The sequence below is a fragment of the Chrysoperla carnea genome, chromosome 3 (assembly GCF_905475395.1).
Source record: "Chrysoperla carnea chromosome 3, inChrCarn1.1, whole genome shotgun sequence".
NCBI lineage: Eukaryota > Metazoa > Arthropoda > Insecta > Neuroptera > Chrysopidae > Chrysoperla > Chrysoperla carnea.
This window is the reverse complement of record NC_058339.1, coordinates 91,143,111-91,165,647: the sequence shown is the minus strand read 5'-3', so window position 1 is coordinate 91,165,647 and position 22,537 is coordinate 91,143,111. Positions and strand designations below refer to the sequence as shown.

Here is a 22,537-nt window from a genome sequence, read left to right as displayed (position 1 = left end):
TTCTGTTCTACAAATTTTATCCTTCAATATTTTTTAAATAATTGAAGATTAGTGAGAAAAGGCACCTCTTTTGTACAATGTTCAACTTCCTACAAAAATATATGATAAGATTTGCTGTGTGTTTAATATAGGGCAAGATCTGAATTTTTCCATAATGGATTGAGGTAAAAATGAAAACTTTGATAAGTAGGTCCTTCCTATTAATATTAATATTTCATTTTTGGAGTTAATTTTCTAGGGATTTTTAGCCACCATTTTTTTCGATATCAAAAGAAAAAGAAAATAACTCAAGTATAGATGCACATGCACCCCCCTGAATGTAATCCTTGCGGCGTCCATGCACAGATATCACATAATTCAGCAAAGATGAAAACACCTCTAAAATAAGCAAAAAGCAAAAACAAATTTCATAAACAAATACTGATAAAATATTATTTAATAATTTAATTCCAAAAAGCTGTTAGTTAGTTTATTAACTAAAAACAATTAAAAAAAGAGCTGACTGAGTAAAATATTACAGAATTATTTAATAAATTCCAATAAACTAAAAAAATTTCCCCCTCAATGATCATTGTTGTATAATAATTCATTTGCCAAAAAATTGTATTATTTATTATTTTATAAAAAGTTCTATTAAAATATTTATTAAAACATTTTTTAAAATAAAAGATAAATTTTATAAAAAATATATATTGGGTGTCCTAAGACAACAATTCGTGCTAATAAAAGATTGAAAAGCACTTTATAAAGTCATTTTATTTGGAAATTTTCTTCGAAAACCCATTAAATTTGAGTACCCCGCTCGATTAGATAGGGAAATGGCTTTTTGTGCTACTTTTCAATTTGCACCCAAAATGTTCTTCGATTCGTTCTGATCAAAAGCTCCCAACGCCATAAAGTAGTTTTCGAACTACGGGCGATCAAAGCTACGTATATATTACTCGTAAAAAAATTTTGTGGCCGTGAGAGCTTTTGATCAGAATGATTCAAAGAACATTTTGGAGGCGGTTTGGAGTGCGGGATCCAAATTTTTTATTGATTGGAAACCTTTTTTTGAAAATCGATTTGTTCTCTAGTCTGAACGACCATAATCTGCGAAAAGTAGCTTGGCCCTTAAACTTTTAATTTTCCAGAAGTCGTATGAAAAAAAAGAATATGAAACATATTTTTACGAAAGTATTCTATTTACGAAAAATAATTTCGAGCAAAGATGTTAGTATTTTAGAACACTACCTACTTTCTAATTTAAATAAAGGTCGTTATTCTAAGTCCTTATATTCGATTATGTAAATTGAAGAAACCATCCTCTATACATTTATTAAATTATTATCAAAAATAAAATTAAATATTAAATAACGAAAATTTCAATTTCTCTCTCTCTCTCTGATGGAAAACTAAAAAGCAGCTTATTTTAACCATTTTATAATCAAAATATTTACATTACCCTTCTACAAAAAATATTAACATATTATTATTACGCAAATATCAAATCAGAAATTATTTTGAAATTTTGTCATGAGACTCATAATGAAAATTCGTAAAATATTGATTCTTGAATTACATTGAAAGGTAGCTTTTCTAACATTGATGGACTTAATTTTATTTATCGGCTATTTTAGAGAGACAAATACTTATAAATTATAAAAACAATCATATATTATTAAAAATAAATTTACGATTCATTTATATTAAATATTTATCAGTGAAAAAAATCATTATTAAGTGAAAATATAATAAAATAAAATATTCGTCAGAAAAATCAAAAACAAACTTATTACCGAATTCATGAAGTGTCACTGGAAAGGAAAATTTTGGCAGAAAGAAAACATGGTCAAACAATTCGCATTTGCCAGAAAGAACGTGTATTTATGTATGTTTTATTGGTTAAAAATATTATTCTGACATTTATGATTTCGAAAATATTAACGGCAGGGTGCCACCTCCAAGTTCGGGAAAGTCGGGAGCTGTAATACTGTTCGATATTTTTGATGTTTTGCGTACCTTTCCAATTTTTCCATAATTCAATATTTTAATAAATATTCTTCAGGTAATTTAAAATAAAAGCTGTTCAAAATTCTCGAATTTACTTGAATATAAAACAAATAATCAAAAAATATCTTTTTTTACTGTACTCGGTATAATTTATGTTGATATCGGGAGTCATGAGAGCGTACACGATTTTGGGAGCCTCCCGATCAAATCTGGAGGAGTAACAACCCTAGTTAGCGGCCGTGAGAGCTTCGTTTCTGTATGCATGAGTTACACCTAGGTATAGTAAGTAGATTTGTGTAAAAGTAGATTAGCTTGTTCAAGACAAGATGATATTTCATCCTCAATATTTTACAAACTGCTCATACCTTAATTTAATTTAGTAAATAAAATGTATTTTATGATTATTAACACATATTTTTTAGTATTTTTCATTCAAACTCTATTTTCAGACTTGACTTATATCATTTCAGTTTATTTTTATATTAAAAATTACATTATTTTTTTTTTTATAAAAGAATATTTTCTAATATTCTAGAAAATTTGAGGTTTTAATAATTTTTGTACCTACTTTTTTTTTCACACGCTACTCAACACCAGTAAATGATATATTATTTGCCGATGTCCACCTAGGAAAAATGTTATATTTCGAAATTATTTAAAATATCTGTTCAATTTCATTCATTTCATTGACTATTGAAAAAAAAATTCATTCAAATTCAAAATGTCATTAATTTTATATGCAAATCTTCACGTCCAGGGCTTTAATTTAAGTATGTAATGAAATAATTTTTTTTAAATTTATTTTATTTAAGGTTGCTTTTAACATCTAGATCATTAGTGAATTATTTACATGTTTATATAGTTAAGTCACTATCCTTAACAAACCTGAAGAGGCCCGGAAAATATCCGGGATTATTAAGGATATCTTTGCCTTCCGAGGGTAAACCATTTTTATTTCTTTGAGGTTGGTATCCTTGACATTGTGATGAAATAATTATTATTAGTGTCCGACCGATGGTCGATTTTTTTATCGCCTTCGTTTTATCGCCGAAGGTTTAAAAACATGATTTTAAAACTTTAATATTAAAGTTGATCTCTAGAAGTTGATTTAGAGGTTATGATCTTGAGAAGTTGATCTAGAAGTCAATCTAAAGATGATTAAAAATATCACCTTGAAATTTATTTCAAAATAATAACATTTAGAACAATTCGTTCAATTCCGACGTTTGCTAAGAATCGTCGGCCAAAGCTTCGGCTTCGGCCTGAATTCAGCCGAATGTTTGACCGAAGGTGGGTTTTTTGGCCGAAGGTGGCCGAAGCCGAAGCTTCGGTCGGACACTAATTATTATATACATTTATCATATTACAGTTCATCGCTGAACATTTTTGACGTTTCTATTTTGCATGCATATAGGCAATTATTTGACACTTGTGTAATACAAATAATCTATACTTAGTTACAAATGATTGCTTATAGAGGCAAAAACTCGAGAATGACAGTCATTGATATAAGAATATTTTCTAATAGTCTAGAAAATTAGAGCCTAATTTTTTTTCCCAACGCTACTTAACATCAGCAAATATAATTTTTATATTATTTGCCGATATCGCCCACTTACGAAACATTTCGAAATTATTTAAAATATCTTTTCAATTTCATTCATTTAATTGAATATTAAAAAAAAAATTTATTGCATATTAATTTTATATGAAACTTTATTCATTTTTCAAAAATACTCACAGAGTTTTTCTTCTAGCTAAAAACGACTTTAGATGCACAAAACTACGAAGAATTCTGTTGGTAAGTATCATTTTTCGGACATAGAATAGAACCTAAAGAATACTCAATATAAAATTATAAATTTAAATTATTGTAGTTATGCGTAAAGTCATAAATTAGTGCATGGCTTTCATCATAACATAGTTAAAATAACACATTATGATTATTTTGGTGTGGCCACAACAGTCAGCAATCAGCACAGGTAGACTAATACAGACGTACAAATTAATGTTATTGCCAAAAAGTCTATTTTAATACTTTATTTTAATTTTATATATATTTCTAAGAAAATCAAAGCATTTTCCCATTTTCCAAATATAAAACATATTGATAATTAAAATCTCAATATTGTGAAAATCAAGTAAGATTCGGGGAGAAACTCATTATCCTTTCCTAAAGAGCCTAAACTTTCCGTACAAATAAGAGTAAATAAAAGTGTTTAAAAATTGAATAAAAGTTGTCTGATGAATTTTCTGAATATTTTGCCACTTGGCTCAATATTGGCGCAAGAAATAAGTTAGAACGAAATCATAGGTTCTTATTTAAAAGTTTTACTTTTTTTTTTGTTTAAATTTCCCTTGCACCTTTGACATAAACGTAGATAAAAATGATCTTGTGTCCCCGATTTGTTTAGAACTAGATAAAAAAAGAAAAGAAAAGAACTAGATAAGAAAAAAAATTTCAATTCAAATTTCAATCATTTTCCATTCTTTCCCAAACTATGTGTTTTAAAACACACAAAAAGTAGTTTAGAAATACTTTTAGTTTCAAATAATTGTGACAAAATTTTAAAATATACATAAAAAATTACGAACACATGTTTTGAAATTAATTCGTATATTTATGTGTAAAATATTTTTAAAAAAATTGTGTCTTTTATTTTTAAAATATAAAAAAAGAAATATTTTTATACGCAAATTTTGTTTGTTATATTATTATTTCAAAAAATATAATCTAAAAATAAATAAAAAGTTAAATTGTTTTATTACTCTGCGATTTTGCCTCATCTAAGTGTGTTGTAGAGTTTTTTTGTTATTGATAAAAACCATGTTAGATTACATGTCCCTGTGGCGCAGAGGATAGCGCGTTGGACTTCTAATCCAAAGGTCGTGGGTTCGATCCCCGCCAGGGATGGTGACAAATTTTTTTTAAATCTTTAATTATTATTATATATACATTTTATAAAAAATATTTTTGTAGAATATAAAAATTTGGTTTCCTTTATTTTTTTAAAGACTTTTTTCTAGATTCAATTACTTTAAGACATCTTTAGTTTCTGATATTTCTTTCGAAAAAAAAACAATCGAGTTTCCATAAAGAATAAATAATTACTGTACAAAAAAAATATGGATAAAATAGCATTTATTTATTTGGCATCATCAAATATGTATTCAATTGATAAAAAAGCGAAATTGACTGAGCAAACGAAAATACAAAAAATCAAATACGGCAAATATTAAATCAACAGTTTTCAATATCTATCGAATTTATTAGGGAGGTACAGTCAAACTCAATAAAAATAATCCCTACATAAATTAGTTTTTATACCCTGTACATATATATAATATATATCAAGTTATATTAAGTTTAGTCTCAAGTTTGTATCGCTTAAAAATATTGATGCTACGAACAAAATTTTGTTATATAGGTGTTCATAAAATCATCTACACAGTCAATTTCCAGTTGTCTGTCTTGTAAACCGTTAGAGATAGAACAAAAGTTTAAATGTAAAAAATGTTCTTTATTAAAAAATAAACAACTTTTATTTGAGACATGTTTTTCGTAAACATCCCTGTCTACCCGTGAGGGCGTAAATTAGGAGTAAACTTTGGTGTCCATTTTCTCCAAAACTATAGAAGATAGGAAGATTGCAGGTAGATTCAACTAGTGATCTTGCGAAATTTTCTTAAAAAACAAAAAAAAATTCTAGCAAATACTTCCGAAAATTTTCGAAAAAAAAAAAAACAAATAGCGCCGTATCTGTATTGTTTTTATAAACTTTTCTAATTTATTAAAAAAGTTAATTCAAGCCTTGACGTTCAACACTTTCGATACAGGGTTTTTCAAAAGTTAACTCAGTCAATTGTTTATTTTCACTTTGTTTTAATTAATAATATTTAGCTTCCCGCTATGATAATTGAATATTTGAAGAAGCTGAAAAGCTACTGGGTTCCGTCAAATTTTCCAAAATCGGATTTTCATCAGATCTCGACGTTTTAAGGTTCTAGGAATCTCATAACTATTGAACGACTTGACCAATCGAATTGCGGTTTGGTGCGTTCTATAAATTTGTACAGATTGGTGAGTCCTATCAGTAAAATCGGGTAATTCGATTAAAAAACCGCTGTCGAAAAGTTCCTAAAAACGTATTTTCATAATAGTTTTATATCGAAACTTTATTCATTTTTTGTAAAATTTGGGAAATGGAGGGGCATTTTTCACAGTGGCCACAGATAGCGCTAAGGTACAATCCGACCCTAGTCTACTGTCTATAATGATTTTCTGTATACATTCTGGCTCTAAGATAATTGGATGTGTTTATCATTGGTTTAATTTTATTGAACTAGATAATACTTCATTAAATAAATAACTCTTCTTATTACATAATATTATCATTGTTGTTGTTAAAAACTATATTGTTGTTATCTTTACACATACAATACAACGATATGGGTGGAGTTTGTTTATTTGTTGAACAAATATATATACAAAACAAATGTTATATAATTGTAATCTATTTATATTAAACAAACTAAACATTACACTATACAGACAGACATCTTATTATTATTATTTGAAAATAAAATATTAAACTTTAATTTCATTGTAGAAACTCAAATTACTTCCATACACAATTATCTTTTTATCCATACCCATATTACGTCATCAAATTGGATGCCCGCGTTTTTGACAGTTTAAAAACGGTTTAAAATTTAATTTAAGTTTTGGACAAGAAAGCGTGTGTATTTTTCAGAAATAAATTTTTTGTGGCTTTTTATTAGCAAAATCAACATTTTGAAAAACTTTTTCAAAAACAGTGGAATACCCTCTTGAATTTATACATATAATAATTTTATATATTCACTTTTTTTTGAAACCGGTTAGGAAAATGTGGTAAATCAACTTTTCAACTCTTAAAAACTCTGTAAATTTATAAAATGGAAGAACAATGAAAAACATTTTACTTTAATATTTATTAATATTTTCATTGTTAATTATTATTTTCTAAATAAATATTATTTATTTAATATTTATTAATTTAATTAATTATTAAATATATTTTATATTATTTTTTAATTTCATAATAATGATGTATATGTAAAGTTTTATGTTTATTAATATTTATATTTTCATTATGAGATCATGTAGGAAACTGTATTTTCCTATTTTTACTCGAGAATAACCAAACATAGCACAGGAAAATTATAGTGTTTTTGCTGAAAAAAATCGGTGATGTTTTCTCACCGGGATCATCTTTATTCAGATGCAAGAAATGATCTATGAAAAGCTCAAAATAATGTGCGCAAAACGATTTAGCCTATTATTATCATTTTTTACTCATTCACAATCTTCGGGATTTAATCCATATAAAAAAATTGATTTGCCAATAGACGATTGACCTCAAATTGACCTCAAAACATGCAGTTTTTATAGTCGCTGATGTACACGGGATATTTTCTATGGAGCGCAGTGCGCGATCCAGGGAGGGGTGAGCCGGGCAACCGCCTGGGGCGGCAAATCCTTAAAATATGATACACAGTAATCTCGATAATCGGGACACTGAAAAGACACCATTGGAATCTACGTACCTGTGCGTATAATATGTAAACAGCATGTTTTTTTTTAAGTTGACATATGCATGAACCTCGAAAAATAAGATTTATCGATAAAAAAAGCTTAAAGCAAATAATGTTGGGCGTTTTCAAGCTCAGTCTCTATTACATAACTGGTACCTAATCGATCGATGGACACTTTAAGTTAGAAAGTTGTTATTGATAAAAAAGTAACACTTTGTGTTCGAAACATTTTTCCGTAAACCGTGTAGTCTAGGCAAAAACAAACTGAAAAGTTTTACCCAAAATTGTTTTTTCGTATCAAAATTATTATTTTGTATAGTTGTTTCTGCAAAATCTAGGCCCTTTTTGAAAAATACAGTTCTAAAAATCCAATAAAAGTGGTTCGTTTTTCTATAAAGATCATTTTACTTCAACTTGAATGAACAAACACAAACTTAGATCGAATTCCTGGGCGGTATACGATGTGGCCTTTTGAAACTGATATTTTTATTTTAAAGCATTTTCCTCGATTAAAGTTATTTATTGAGCTTCAAGCTTATGTCAACTTAAAAAAGACAATTTGTATATGGTATGAGTGTAAAGGGCGGCAAAAATTATTTTTGCCAAGAGCGGCAAAATAGCTGGATCGGGTCCTGATGGAGCGTTATGTCAAATGACAATACATTAGGTATCGTAATTCCGCAAATGTCATGACTGCAACATTGCCTTTTAAAACTTAATAAGAAATTATTCTCCTTAAACCGGATTTGATAGAATCTTTCGGAAGAACTGGTGGAGTTCAATCGGTCACGAAACCGTCGAAATCAGCGGCCGCATTGTTAAAGCACTTTTATTTCTATTAAATATACAAAGCGTTTCGTGAACATTTAAGTGACTAATATACATAATTGAACAGAATTCCAATCTTGACTAACAATGTATGTGAATGTGTTTATTCATATATTTATGATCTGCGAATCACACATTTCAGAACGGTTGTAGTAGCAATAGCGTAGCATAGCGTGGCCGCGTAGACAGTTATAATGTTTTATGTTATTTATATGCGATGATGATCTATTTATGTATCTATGTGTGTGTGTGTGTGTGTGTGTGTGCCCACTTAGAAATGAATCTATCAGCGTAACAGCGTTCTGTATCTTTTTTAAAGTATAAGGAGAATTTATAGCGTGTTCCAGAAATTCAGCGTTTGTTTTATGATATTTTACTTGTTATAGTCGAGCCCATTATAACATCCTCTTATATTCGTACACTATTTGTGACAACAGTGTGCAATACTAAGACATTGTAAGTTGTTTGTTTTGCTTATCTTTTCCCAAAAGATAAAAACCGCTTAAAAAAAACCGTTCTTGAAAAAAAAATAAGAACCGCTTTCGAGATATTTAGAAAAACTTCTATTTTGTTTATGCTCGGTATACCTTCAGCCTTTGACTAATATTCTAATATCTTATCTAATATCTTATTCCACAGACGGAGAATAATTTTCTATTTTGTTATTTAAGGAGTTTCGATTCCAAAACGTAAGTGTTACAAAAAAAACTGAAGTCTTGTGTGTCAATTAATGAGTATTTAATACAATACGCATTCTGTATAAATTTCAAGTCGATTCTCTGTACGATTTACGAGACATTAATGATTAAAAATAGCTCTTTTTACTTGATGGTAGTAAAAAGAGCTATTTTTAATCATTAATGTCGATAAGTCATTATTAAATGTTTTAGTCAATAAGTGCTTTTAAAAATGTTTTACCATTTACATAAAAAACTTTTATTAATATTCCTCAATTTTTTAAGTTTTAAAATCATACCAAAATTAAGGACTGTACAAGAAAATGAAAAACTTTTTTTGGTAAAAACACTGACTTTGATAGTTAATTTCTCTTAAAGATAATCGATATTAATTTTTCACAAAAGACGTTTAAAAGAATGATTCATTGATAAATAAAATATTGTATTATATTATTATTTATATCATTTTCATTTACGGTATCGAAAAACGTTAAAGTACCATAAATTACAAAAAAAGAAAAGTAATAACTCTTTTTTTTTAGGAAATTCGCTTAAGTAAAGCGTATTAATGGAAATTCGATGTCCGCATAAAAAAAGAAACTTGAGGAGTTATTTATCATTATTAAATGTTTGTGGAATATCTACAAGAAGTGTTTTCTTTAGAATGATGTTCGGAACATAATTAAGGCTCCTTTCCGTAACATAGAAATTCCAACTCGCAACTGAAAATAGTTTAAAAAAATATAGAATTTTCACTACCCACAAAATGAAATCAGCATTCAACAGGCACATATCATGTCCTTGGGAAGAGATTTGAAACAAAACATGTGATCAATATTGTTATTAACACTTTTAATCTCATAAAATCTGTACCCTAAAATTCATTCAAATAGAGAATCAGGAGAATAATTACAATTACAGGATATTATCGTTAGTCAAAAATAAATTATGAAATTTGAAAAAAGTTAAAATTTATGTAAACATATACTTAAATATTCTGATTTCGAATCATAAAAGCACATTTTTCTTTTATAATATTAAAATTTAAAATCGTAATTTTTAAACTGTATATCACGTGACCTAAAACGCGGGCAAGCCCTGATGTGATGTCATATCGGTATGAACCATAGACCATCAGTTAATTCAAAGTAGGCAGCTGGGTATCATTTATCATTTTTGACAAGAAAGCGTGTGTATTTTTCCGAAATAAATTTTTGGTGGCTTTTTATTAGCAAAATCAACATTTTGAAATACTTTTTCAAAAATAGTAGAATACCCTATTACCTAATCCATACTGAAGACAATGAAGAAAATTGTAGTCGCAATAACTTATAACGAGCGCAAAGCCACAAATTTTTTGGAGGTGATAAAACGGAATATCGAATTATAGAATTAAGTCAAACGAACCTGATTTTGGAAAAGATCAAATCTATGGCAAAAAATTTTCCGAGTTTGTGTAATTTTTTCAATCATACTTTTAGGAAGACTCACTCATTGAGTTGATGAAAATTTGTACACAGTATCATGCGCCATCCTGTATAGTCTATTTAAAATTCAAATCTAAACTATTCTGAATCATTCAGTATATCAATCTATATTGTAAAAAAAATAATAATAATACAGTCCCCACTTAAAATATCCTGTGGGATTCATCCAAATCTATCCCAGTGCACCTATATATCCATATACTTGTTGTGTATGATGATGATGTGTGCAGATTTTATATATAAAATTTAAATCAGTTTACCTTTTGGTAACCATGTCGATTGGTGTCGACAACGGACGACATATCACTTTAGTCAACCGCAAACACAGACATTTAGTGTGAATCTTCAAAAGTTTTAAAACAAAATATTTGCAAAAAAAAAAATTAGTTGGTTCGTTTTTTTCTGAACTGGAGGAATTCCTCCTCCTATAAAAAAAATCCTTGACATTGAGTTTTGATGAAGTTTTATTGGTTTCAAATTAATGGTCAAGTAAGTTTTGTGATATTCCAAAGTTCATTCGTGCAATTTTAATAAATAATAATTTTCAAATCGAATTGCGTGGGTTTCTTTTTAATGTTTGTGTTAAAACTAATTTTAAACTCCATATGTTTCAAAAATAATCAATTTTGTTTATTCTGATTTGTTTTTTATGCATTAATTTAAAAAAATTCACGTGGCAGTTTCATTTGATTTAAAGCCCCCATGATATAAATATATTGAAAAAGTCTATTCTTTTAAGGCAGTGCGATCAAATTCACGTGGTAGTTAAAGCAGGACGATCACGATAACTTCTAAGAGACTAAAGGATTCACTTTTCAAATAAACGTTCCTATATGAAATAAATTTAAGGCAGTATGCCATATATTTAAGTACGCGTACAATTCATCTGATTATACCCAGTGAATTTTAATAAAAGTAAAAAGCTTTAACAATTTATTTAATCTGTCAGCACTCGCGTTATGAGCATTTTGCTCGAATGGCATATGTGGCTACACTTTTTCTATACAATTTTATCTATTTGCGAATTAGGAATTTTTCAAATGATTTCAACCTATCCACAGTTTTAAAAACTCACAGTTTTTTGTGATAGAAATATGGTGAATTTAGTTAAAATAAATTTAATTATTTAGATTAATTCTCTGCTCTTATATTTTCACTCTCCAAATATTTTTAATTAGCTAGTGCATTAAAAAATAAATTTATGTAGAGGTTATGATTTACAAAGTTCAAGAATTTTTTACGCGCGAAATATTTAACGCATGTGCAGAACGCGTCTCTCATCCTGTGACTAAAGATTACCGAACGGTTGACGCGAGTGCTGAATCAAAGGAATTTAGATCAAAAATCACTCATGAAACTTCAGAAAATGAATTCGTGAAGTAAAAATAAGTAAATAAGACTTGCAAAATTTGCCAATCTCATGTATAGTAGGTATTAATCACAAAATGAGCCTTTGTCTTATTATAATGGCTACATCTAAAGAAGTATCCGACTTTTCTGCAATGCCCTGCTCTTCTAAAGCCGCCTGTTTGTCAAAAAAACTTTGTGGGTAGACATAAAATCGTTTCCATCTTAAATTTATCCAATTTTAAAATTCTGGGAGGAAAGTTACAAGGAATATTGCCAATAATAATTTTTCTCGCATTTTTCGTATAATAAATAATTACGGCGAAAATTGGCTGTAGTCCTATAATTCAAGATGGTAGCCTTTATCCTTTAACCTTTTGGAAGATCGAAAAGAAAACTAAACTGAACACTTAAAATTATTTTCGTGATATCTCGGTTGATAAATATAAATTGGTAATTTTGTTTTTCTTATTAGAGCTTTACACCTGAAATTTTTTTACGTTTCCAACTTCAAAAATAACGAACCTTCCGGTACAAACATTCGCTCTTTTATAATTTATACGACGACTTTATGCGTTAAACTTTGGAACTTTTGTTGAGTGATTTTTCTTGATGGAAGGCGTTGGTTAGAGATCTATTAACAATGATAATTTGACCTTGAGCTTGTTTATAGTTTTTTAGGTATTTAATGCTTGAAATAAAATAAATGAAATTTAACAAAGTTTGCCAAAAAATTATCTCATTTTATCAAGATGTTAACTACTCTGCAGACATTGCCGTACCGAGGGGAGGGCAATTCAGAGCTGTTGCCCTCCTCTGGATCATAGATTTAGCATTGATTTACCATTGATTTAGTATCTTTATGTTTATGGCAAAGTTGAATTTATTTAATTTACAGGCTAAAGATTTACGTCCTCTAGACCAAGAATTACTGTGTTATCCCCCTTAGGCCAAAAGCTGGGTACGCCCGTGGTTGTGTAGATGATACCTACGTACTCAAATATTTATTTGTGCTATTTTTCATCAGGCTATTTTAGATCTAAAACAATTTATTCTAAATATACTTAGAAAACTATTTTGATAACGGATACGAACAAAAAAATTATGTATAATTATTTCAAAAATTTGTATTTTTCGTAGAGGTCGAAAGTAAATACAAATATTTTTAATATGTAATCGAATTAAGTAAAAGCAATGAAAATTATATAAAACAGAACGATATATTGATTTTAATGACATTTTTGTTTAAGAAGTTTCGATACCAAAACGAAATTGTTACCAAATAACTAAAATCTTGTGTGTCAATTAATGAGTATTTAATATGCCTTCTAAATAAATGTCAAGTCGTAAAAATCAATTATTTAAAACCGCCCTTTTACATGGCGGTATATGAAGAAGGCCTAATAAATGTTGGTTTTTTAGTCAATAAATGCTTTTAAAAATGTTTTACCATTTACATAAAAAATTAATATTCCTCAAGTTTTAAGCTTTAAAATCATACCAAAATTTCAAATTTTTATTTTTTGGGTATCGAAGTACCTCAACTGAAAATACATTAGTTTACTGAAAATGAGTTTACTAAGTTTAATTTTTGTTAAGATCTCCTGGACTACAATTTTTTTAGATAGAGTTGCTCTGTACACTTATCGCATTGACTATATAAATAAGTAACACAGAAAGTTAAAATGTTTAAAATAAAAGATGGATACATGGCTTGGTAATATAGAAGCTTTAATATAAATTAACTCAAATTTTAATGTAACCGTTGATTTATTATCATCATTAAAAAAAATTATAATTAGCCATTAAAATAATTAATAATGACTTAAGTATTTACTGTAACATAAATTTCCATTCTAAATAAAACTGTCACATATTTTCGATAAATATACAAAGTTATAACATTCTTTATCAAAATTCTTCATTAGTGCAAGATTGAGTGTGAATCCTGGTCAATTTTTAAGGCCTCATTTAAGTTTAATGTCATTATATGGTATAATTTTTCGACTATTTGATGGACCCAAAAGCATATACATGGATTATTTGATTTTGGCCTTTTCACTACTGAAGTCATTATTTCTTGTATTCGCTCCGTGTGTGAGTTTCGTTTCCATGGTAGCGATACACTACTTTAATTATAGAATTGTATGGATGCATATATAATTGTATGGATTGCATTTTAAGACTTACATTTAAAATTTAATTTTATTGTCTCACAAATTTAAATAAATAATTATGATAATTTACATTTGAAAAATAATATTTGTTCAATTTGATTTCTTATTTTCACAATTTTTAATGCATTAAGTTTAATTAATTCGTGTTTTTCAATAATTTTAATTTGACATTTCTATAACATTAACATGTAAAGAATTGCAAATTAGTCATAACAGCCCCCTTTAACTCCAAAATTTTTCACTTAAAGCGCTGGCATCGATTTTATTGTCCCTACCATGACTACGCACACAACGAAAATAAAATATATTTATCAAGGTATACTAATTTTAGTTTGTAAAACTTAAAAATATTGATGCTACGAACAAAATTTTAACTAAGCCATTTCTGTTTGTCTGTCCGTCTGTCCTTCCGTCATCACGCTCAAAAAGAAAAAGAAATATCAAGATGAAATTATAGCGTGCTTAGTTCGTAAAAATTGAGTTTGAGTACGTAAATGAGCAACATACGTCAATTGGGTCGTGTAAACCGTTAGAGACTGACTAAAATGCAAAAAAATATAATTTTGTTTGAAAAATTTTTAAATATTAAATAAACAACTTTTGTTTGAAACATTTTTTAAACGATTTTTTAAAACTCTAAACGATAGGCAGTTGAAAATTTGCATACAGCTTTAATAAGTTACCTTGTGAAAGATTCTCGAAAAACAAGCGAAAGTTCTAGAAAATAATCTTCGAAATTTTCGAAAACCAAAACAAATGGCGGCCGAAGGTCCTCGATAGATGTGTTGGCTTTTAAACTTTTCTAATGTATAACAAAATGCAAGCACTGACATTTAGGTAACACTTTCTATACAAAGTACTTCCACAATTAACACAGTCAGTTGTTTTTTTTCTTTGTTTTATGTTTTTTTCGATACGATTTATTTTTTTTATGTCAAATGTACCTTAAAAACATAAAAGGCATTTATGAAGATCAATAAATTCGGTTTCATGATTAATTATCTCAAAACCTGCTAATGTTTTAATTTAACGGTCGAAAAGGTTCAAAGTCAATTATTCTAAAATAATGCTGGCTGTAAAATCACGAAAATTCATTTAACTTCACCATTGCACAAATAATTTCTAAAATATTATCTGGAATCAATATTGTCCAGGAATAGATTCATCTTCATAAGATCCTAGATTCTCTTTTATAAAGGACTTTCTCTTTTCTCGGCTCTCTTTTTTCTTCCTCTTTGTTTAATAAGGAATTTTAAACGTTCATATTTTGCGTACTTCTAAAGATCTTCAAAAACCAACTTCACTTTTCTGCCCGTGTAGTGAGAATCATCGCCCGAAGTGATCAAAAAGATTTAGTCAATATGCCTATTGTATAAATGTTTATAAAATGCCCTAAATATAAATTTGGTGCTTAGACGCATACACTTGAAATATGTGTTTATTGACCACGATCTGTCCTTAACTTTAACTAAAATAGACACCTGTAATCTAGGTAGTTAATTATTTAACAAACATAATAGATCATTCCGTAATCGTGTATACACATTTTTAGTCAATGAATAATGTTTTTTAGTACATTCGTTGTATAGACTTACTCAACTCTTACAGCTCAACTAAATAAATTATTCGCTTGTTCTTTTTAGCTCGGTGTAGTACACTAAGTATATTAAAATAAGAAAAGTTCTATTACAGTATCATATGCGTATCTTTTTCTACTGATATTTAGTGTATTTGAGTGATATAAAAGAATATGCTATGTGATGTCTCTTGTCCTAATGCCAACAACTGTGCCCTTTTTATATACATACCAACTAAAAAGAAAATTCTATACAGAAAGGTCATTATTTATTCAAAACATTTTACAATTATTACGTGTCCATATAATAAAATGCTTTGGTGCTTTGCTATCTCTCTTTATTTTCTTCACACCCCAGCAGCCCCATTCCACCAGTCCTTTAACTTTTCGAGGTAGGTAGGAAAGTATTATTTTCATATAAAGGTTAATCTTGATAACGTTCCATTCGTGTACAATTCTTTGTCATGTTAATTATTATAAAATTTAATTTATTAAAATTTAACGAAAAATTTAGAATAATTTTCATAGATAATATTTGAGAATGGCCATCAATTAAAATAAAAAAAATTTGATTTTGCTCTATCACACTCAAATTTTACCCTATTTTAATAAACCAAGTATGTTATTCCACTATTTTCGGTCCATACTTTTCAAATTTAACGGAAATGGATTATTTTTCAAAATTTCACCATCTTAGTTTCCACATTTGACACAAGGACTGGTATAGGCGAGTAACTAACACAAAAAATAGGAAAAAACAACCAAAAATTAGTGGGTTTCAAAAAAAATTTCATTAAAATCAAACATAATATGGCCAAGATATTCAAAAAATTGATTTTTTATACTTTATGGTGTCATTAAAATCAAAAAATCTGGTTTTACTCTATCACATCCAAATTTTGGCTCAGAGACTAGTATAGGCAAGTAACTAACACAAAAAATGGAAAAAAAAGACCCAAAATAAGTGTGTTTCAAAAAAAAAATTCATTAAAATCGAACAAAATTTTGCCAAAATATCAAAAAAATTGATTTTTTATACTTTATGACGTCATTAAAGTCAAAAAATTTGATTTTGCTCCATTACACCCAAATTTTACCCTATTTTAATAAACTATATTTGTTATTTCACTTTGGGCCATCATTTTCGAATTTTTGGTCCAAAAAAGTGAGAGGTATAACACGATAGTCTCTGTTTTTAGAGTTGTAATTGCCCAACAAAGCGAACGTGTATCTGTTAGTAATTAACGTAAATACAATATAATATGTATGCATTTTAATGTTTATCGCGGGCGTTATCCTTTTATATTTGTGTACAATGGAATGAATGCAACTAAATGACTGCCCGCAATAAGCCAACTTGATCAAACATACGAGAAGACACTCGAATGTCATTTACACAATTACGAGCATTTGGGAAGCTTTTTCGTGATCCCATTACCCCATGCTCCTCTAATTTGATGCAGCAAAATCGTTTTAATAATTTTCGATATGTTAGATATGTGGACAATTCAAAAAGTTGTTCTGATATTTAAAGCTGATATACACCTTTTGATCCTCTAAGTGAGAAGAGAGACGAGAGAAAATCGGGGAAAATGCCCATCTTGATCTGGTGGGATCTTTGATCTGTTTTCGTCTTCCGGTTTAGTATGATTAACATACTCCACTATAAGATGTTAAAAGTTTATCTAATAATAAACATTAAACTGTGTCCAACCAAATAAAAATTTGTTTAATAAACTAACAAAAAACATTTCAATTTTCCTAACTATTTGATTTACCATAAAAGTTATTTTCCAATAAAAGTTTTTTCGGGTTTTTTCCAATTGAATGGTTTATTTAAAATGAAATAAAGATAAAATAAATTTATAAAACTGATATTCTGGGGTTCTGTGTATATTTATTGAATTCAAAAAATGCTTATTTAAATAAAATTTTGATTGTATAAGCAAAATAAATCTATATAAAAATTAATTAAAAAAATCTAAATATTACAAATACTTCCACATGACATCCATGCTGATGCATCCATACTGATTGCATCCATTCCAAGGTTGATTTTTTGCTCTTCAGTAATTGTGAGCCCCGTTTTTCAGCTTTTAAAATGGCTTCTTAGGAGTTTTTCCAAACATTAAACTGTTAATATCTCGAAAACGAAGAAGTTAAATCACAAAGAGCCTTTTTGACGTTAAATGACCCATAGAACCAAAAGTAACTTTTACTTGATTAAAAAAAAATGTCATTTAACTGTTTCTGTGGAGAGGGGGGGAGGGGTATGCAAAAATTGGACGAATGGGGTTTCTGGCAAGATCCAGAATATTAATCTAGAAGCTTTTCTGATTAAGAATCAATTGAAAAAATGCGGTACTCATAAATTGCACACTCAACCCCATCCACATATGATTTGATATCATTTGATCAAGCAGGTATTTAAGATTAAAGAAAAAAACAGTAATCTTAAATCAAACATTGCATTATTCGTTGTGTGCGTAGTCATGGTAGGGACAATAAAATCGATGCCAGCGCTTCCAGTGAACAATTTTGGCGTTAAAGGGGGCTGTTATTACTAATTTGCAGTTCTTTACATGTTAATGTTATAGAAATGCCAAATTAAAATTATTGTAAAACACTAATTAATTAAACTTAATGCATTAAAAATTGTGAAAATAAGAAATCAAATTGTTCAAATATTATTTTTCAAATGTAAATTATCATAATTATTTATTTAAATTTGTGAGACAAGAATATTAAATTTTCAATGTAAGTCTTAAAATGCAATCCATACAATTATATATGCATCCATAAAATTCTATAATTAAAGTAGTGTATCGTTACCATGGAAACGAAACTCACGCACGGAGCGAATATCCAAAAATACACATTTTGAGTACATGTTTGTACATGGATGTAAAAATAAATAATAAATATTTAAATGTTGGTGGTTTTCACAAAAACAAAACATATAAAATTTTCACTACAAACGCATTTTCTTATTTTCAATTATCGAATACTTTTATGAAATTTATTTTATACAAAACAGAAAAAAAAAATAGAAAACCTTACCGCAATTGATAGAATTTTATAGTTGTAGGTAAATACATAGAATTTTAAAGCCCCATCAAATTAAAAGCATTCAAAAATCATCAAGATTTGGTTCACAACTTTTGGTAAAGCAGTGCCGTAAAAATGAGTATTTTATTGAATATATTGTGAAAAAATCGCATCTGCGCCTAAAGCTACAGATTAATGCAACGAGCTTTAATAAAGCAACGAATTAAATACAATAGTTTTTTTATGAGGATCAACTTCTTATTAAAAATTTTATTTTATCTCTTAACTTTTAGGATCTAAATTGACTATTAAAGCAACCCGAAGAACTAGGCCCAACCTGAGGTCAGAACATGCTGTCCTCTATTAAACTCTGCATTTTTGATTGGTTAACTACAAAACGAGCTACTAGCCATGGTACATTAAAATGCTCCACCCCATTATTTTTAATTTTTCAACAAAACTTAACTACAGATATTGCCACAAGAAAGTTTCCGGTTGATTTTCAGAAAAAATTGATTATTTGTCTTCTAATAATCCTCAACTTGAATGTACGGGAAGTTTATATTATGTTAATTTACGTGTAATTTACTTGCGTTCAATTTTCCTTTATCATTAATTTTTATAAATAAATAAAAAAAAGTCAATACAAACTGATATAAAACAAATCAAATAATTCTTTAATTCGTTTCAATTCAAATTCTACAACTTTCATCATCGCTTTTACCTATTATTTATAAAATTTATTCTGCGCAATATTCATGAAATAAAATTAACTGAAATTATTTTACTTTGATGTATATATTTTTTATTTCATTTATTTTTAATTAAAGAATAAAAAAAATAAATACAATTTCCATCACTTACTTCTTTTATGACGGAAAATTCATTTTCTTAAACCTTTAAGCAATTTTTCTTTATTCTAAAGATTATACAAATAATGAGACTCTATATTCGTGTCCATAATGCACTAAATTACAGGAGTTATTGAGTTTTTTAAGTAGGTTCAGTTTCACATACTGAAAGTAAATGCATAAAATCCATAGATAAAATAATAGTAATCCTTACAAATTTGGGGGTGGGGCGTAAGTACGGCATTTTGATAAAAACCGTTTCGGCCTATGTCGTCGTATTTGACCATTGAAAACACGAGATAATTAATGTCTAAGTTATTTTGACAATTTACGTCAAAATTAATATCTCGAAAACAAAACGCAGTGCTATTTTTTTTTTATTCTAAAAACATTTCTTTCACCTATCAGACTTTTTTCAATTCTGTCGAGAGAATTTTTTTAATACTGAAAAAAATATCTGGGAGGACAGTGACTTTTACAAGCATTGACCTTCGAAATCGCGAACTTTGCAACTAATTATCTCGCTATCTAAACGATCAAAAATTCTAAAACTTCAAGATCTTACAGCTATCATTATTCTGAGCCTGTGACAAAAATTGGGCGAATCTGTCGACAAGTGCTTTCATGCTGGAAATACCTTAAGTATAGAAGTGGTTTATTAGTAAAATAAAGAATAGAAATTCTTTTTATCCCAAATTTTTAACCGACTTCAAACAAAAAAGAAAGAGGTTCTCAATTCGACTGTATTTCTTTTTTTGTCTGTTACCTCAGAACTTTTTCTTTATTTATTTGAAAGCTTGTGCTTCTCGTGTGGTCCCATTTCAATTTGGTATAATTCTGACAATGGTATCTATGTGAAATCCATATAAATCTTAAATTTGCATTAACTATGCACGTGACAAATGGGCGAATAACTCAATATCACGCGAACATCGAAAAGATTTCGATGATTCTTTTTTTAGTGACAAATTAGTTAATGTACTTCAGATTCATTAAAAATCACAAAATTAAAAAAACTTTTAACAAAAGGAAAACCGACTTCAAAAGAAAAACTTTTCCAAAACAAATTAATGTGCACTAAAAAGTAAAAAAATAACGATAATATAATGTAGTTAAAATTATTGTTATTTTTAGAGTCGTTGCAGCCAAGCTAATGTACCAATTGTTCTACCAGAGTTGTTTCCTTGGCTGACACCGACTCCAAACATAACAATAATTTTAACTACATTATATTATCGTTATTTTTTTACTTTTTAGTGCATATTAATTTTTTTTGGAAAAGTTTTTATTTTGAAGTCGGTTTCCTTTTTGTTAAAAGTTTTTTTTATATTCTTTCTGTTCGTATATATTTTTCACAAGGTTGATATTTCTTCTAAATAATGGCCTTCATATTTTCTTGTACGTAAACGGATTTTATTAATTTAAAGGAAAGGACTTCCATTGACTATTTTTTCATTATGTGATTTTATTTCATTATAGGTATATCAGATTTCCTAATAAACAGTTTATTTTTCTTTTCCGAATCTTTTACACACAAAAATTAGTAGTCAAAACCTTTGACATTTTTTTTTTTTGAATGTAATATTTTTGCTAATGACATAGCGTAGGAAGTGTTCTTTTTTCGTTTTACAAAAAAATGAAAAATATATGAGTAACGTTTTTTTTCTTTTTTAAATGCTTGTTTTTTTTTTACAAATACAAATCGTCAACGTCACTAAAAATGAATGTATCATCGCTGAAATCGTAAAAAAAAAACCACATGTTTCCTATCATAACATTGTATTGAGTGTTTCATGAAAAATGGTCAAATTCTTATGAATGCGAAAGTAAGCATGTTTGTTTGTTTGTTACGCTTTCACGCTAAAACTAGCGAATGGTTTTTAATGAAACTGTACAGCAATATAGCTAATACTTCAGAATAACACATGAGATATAATATATAAAGATATATTAATAAAAAATTTAAAAATTAATTTAATTTGATATTACCATAAATTACAGAACTCTGTAAAAATAGTCATTTAACATTACCATAAATTACAGATTTCTGTAAAAATAGTCAATATCAAATATTTCACGGCCATCTTTGCTGATAGACTCAATGAATAATTACTACTTTTAGGTATACTATTAAAAAAAATAGAAAACCATAGATATATTTTACCTGTGTAAAACAATCTTTGCCATTATTTGGAGTGTTATAGAAAGGGGATAAGCGAGAGCAATCTTTATCAATCTTTACTTTTAAACTCAGCGAAGCAGGTGGGTAACTGTATGAAATATATCAAGATATACTAGTATGAAATATATCAAGATATACTAAGTTTAGTCGTAAGATTATCGCGCTTAGAAATATTGATGCTACCAACAAAATTTCCGTCAAAGTTAATGTATTGCAAGTAAATATTTACTTACTACAAGAAAATATTTACCACTTTTACTTTTTTGACTTCACTGCCAAAAGGCTGTAATTATTAATTTTGACCTTGACCTAAATATTTTTACATAAATGTTACTTTTTGTTTGAAGAAATTTGTACTTTTTGATAAATTTTCTTATTTCTTTACCGTAAGTTAATGACAGGCTTTAGTACTTCATTTTCTCGTTTTTACCTCGAAAAAGTTGAATAGTATTTTGAGTTTTTTATAAACTCAAAAAAGTATTTAAAAAATACTCAAAAAAGTATTTTTGAGTGTTGACTAGAATGAAAAATTTCAAATTTTTCCATCTTTTGATGATCGAGTTGCAAAATTATTGATAAAGGATTTTGTAAGGTAACATCACAGTTTTCCCTTTTTTTAAGAGTTTCTGTTAATTGAAAGAATGAAAATGAATTCTGTAAAAGAAAAATATTTTCATAAGGTCTAAAGAATTTTCATAAGGTCTAAGAAAACTGGAAAGCGAACTTCTCAGTTCTCAATTTCCTTCGAAGACCTCTCTCTCTTACAGTATTACACAATTAATCTGAAGCACTCAG

At 28.0% G+C, this 22,537-nt stretch overlaps 1 protein-coding gene and 1 non-coding gene across 2 annotated transcripts in view; both read left to right on the top strand.

The window, feature by feature from the left end:
• The first annotated feature begins 4,833 nt into the window (after positions 1–4,833).
• Positions 4,834–4,906, top strand: Trnar-ucu. Its single transcript has one exon. It is a non-coding gene; the product is annotated as a tRNA-Arg (tRNA).
• Positions 4,907–10,790: 5,884 nt separating this feature from the next.
• The window catches only part of LOC123296957 (RING finger protein nhl-1), a 41,294-nt gene continuing 29,547 nt past the window's right edge, over positions 10,791–22,537 (top strand). Inside the window, exon 1 of the mRNA XM_044878691.1 lies at positions 10,791–11,050. The gene's annotated coding sequence lies outside the window, so the exon portion shown is untranslated. The remainder of the gene's footprint in view (positions 11,051–22,537) is intronic.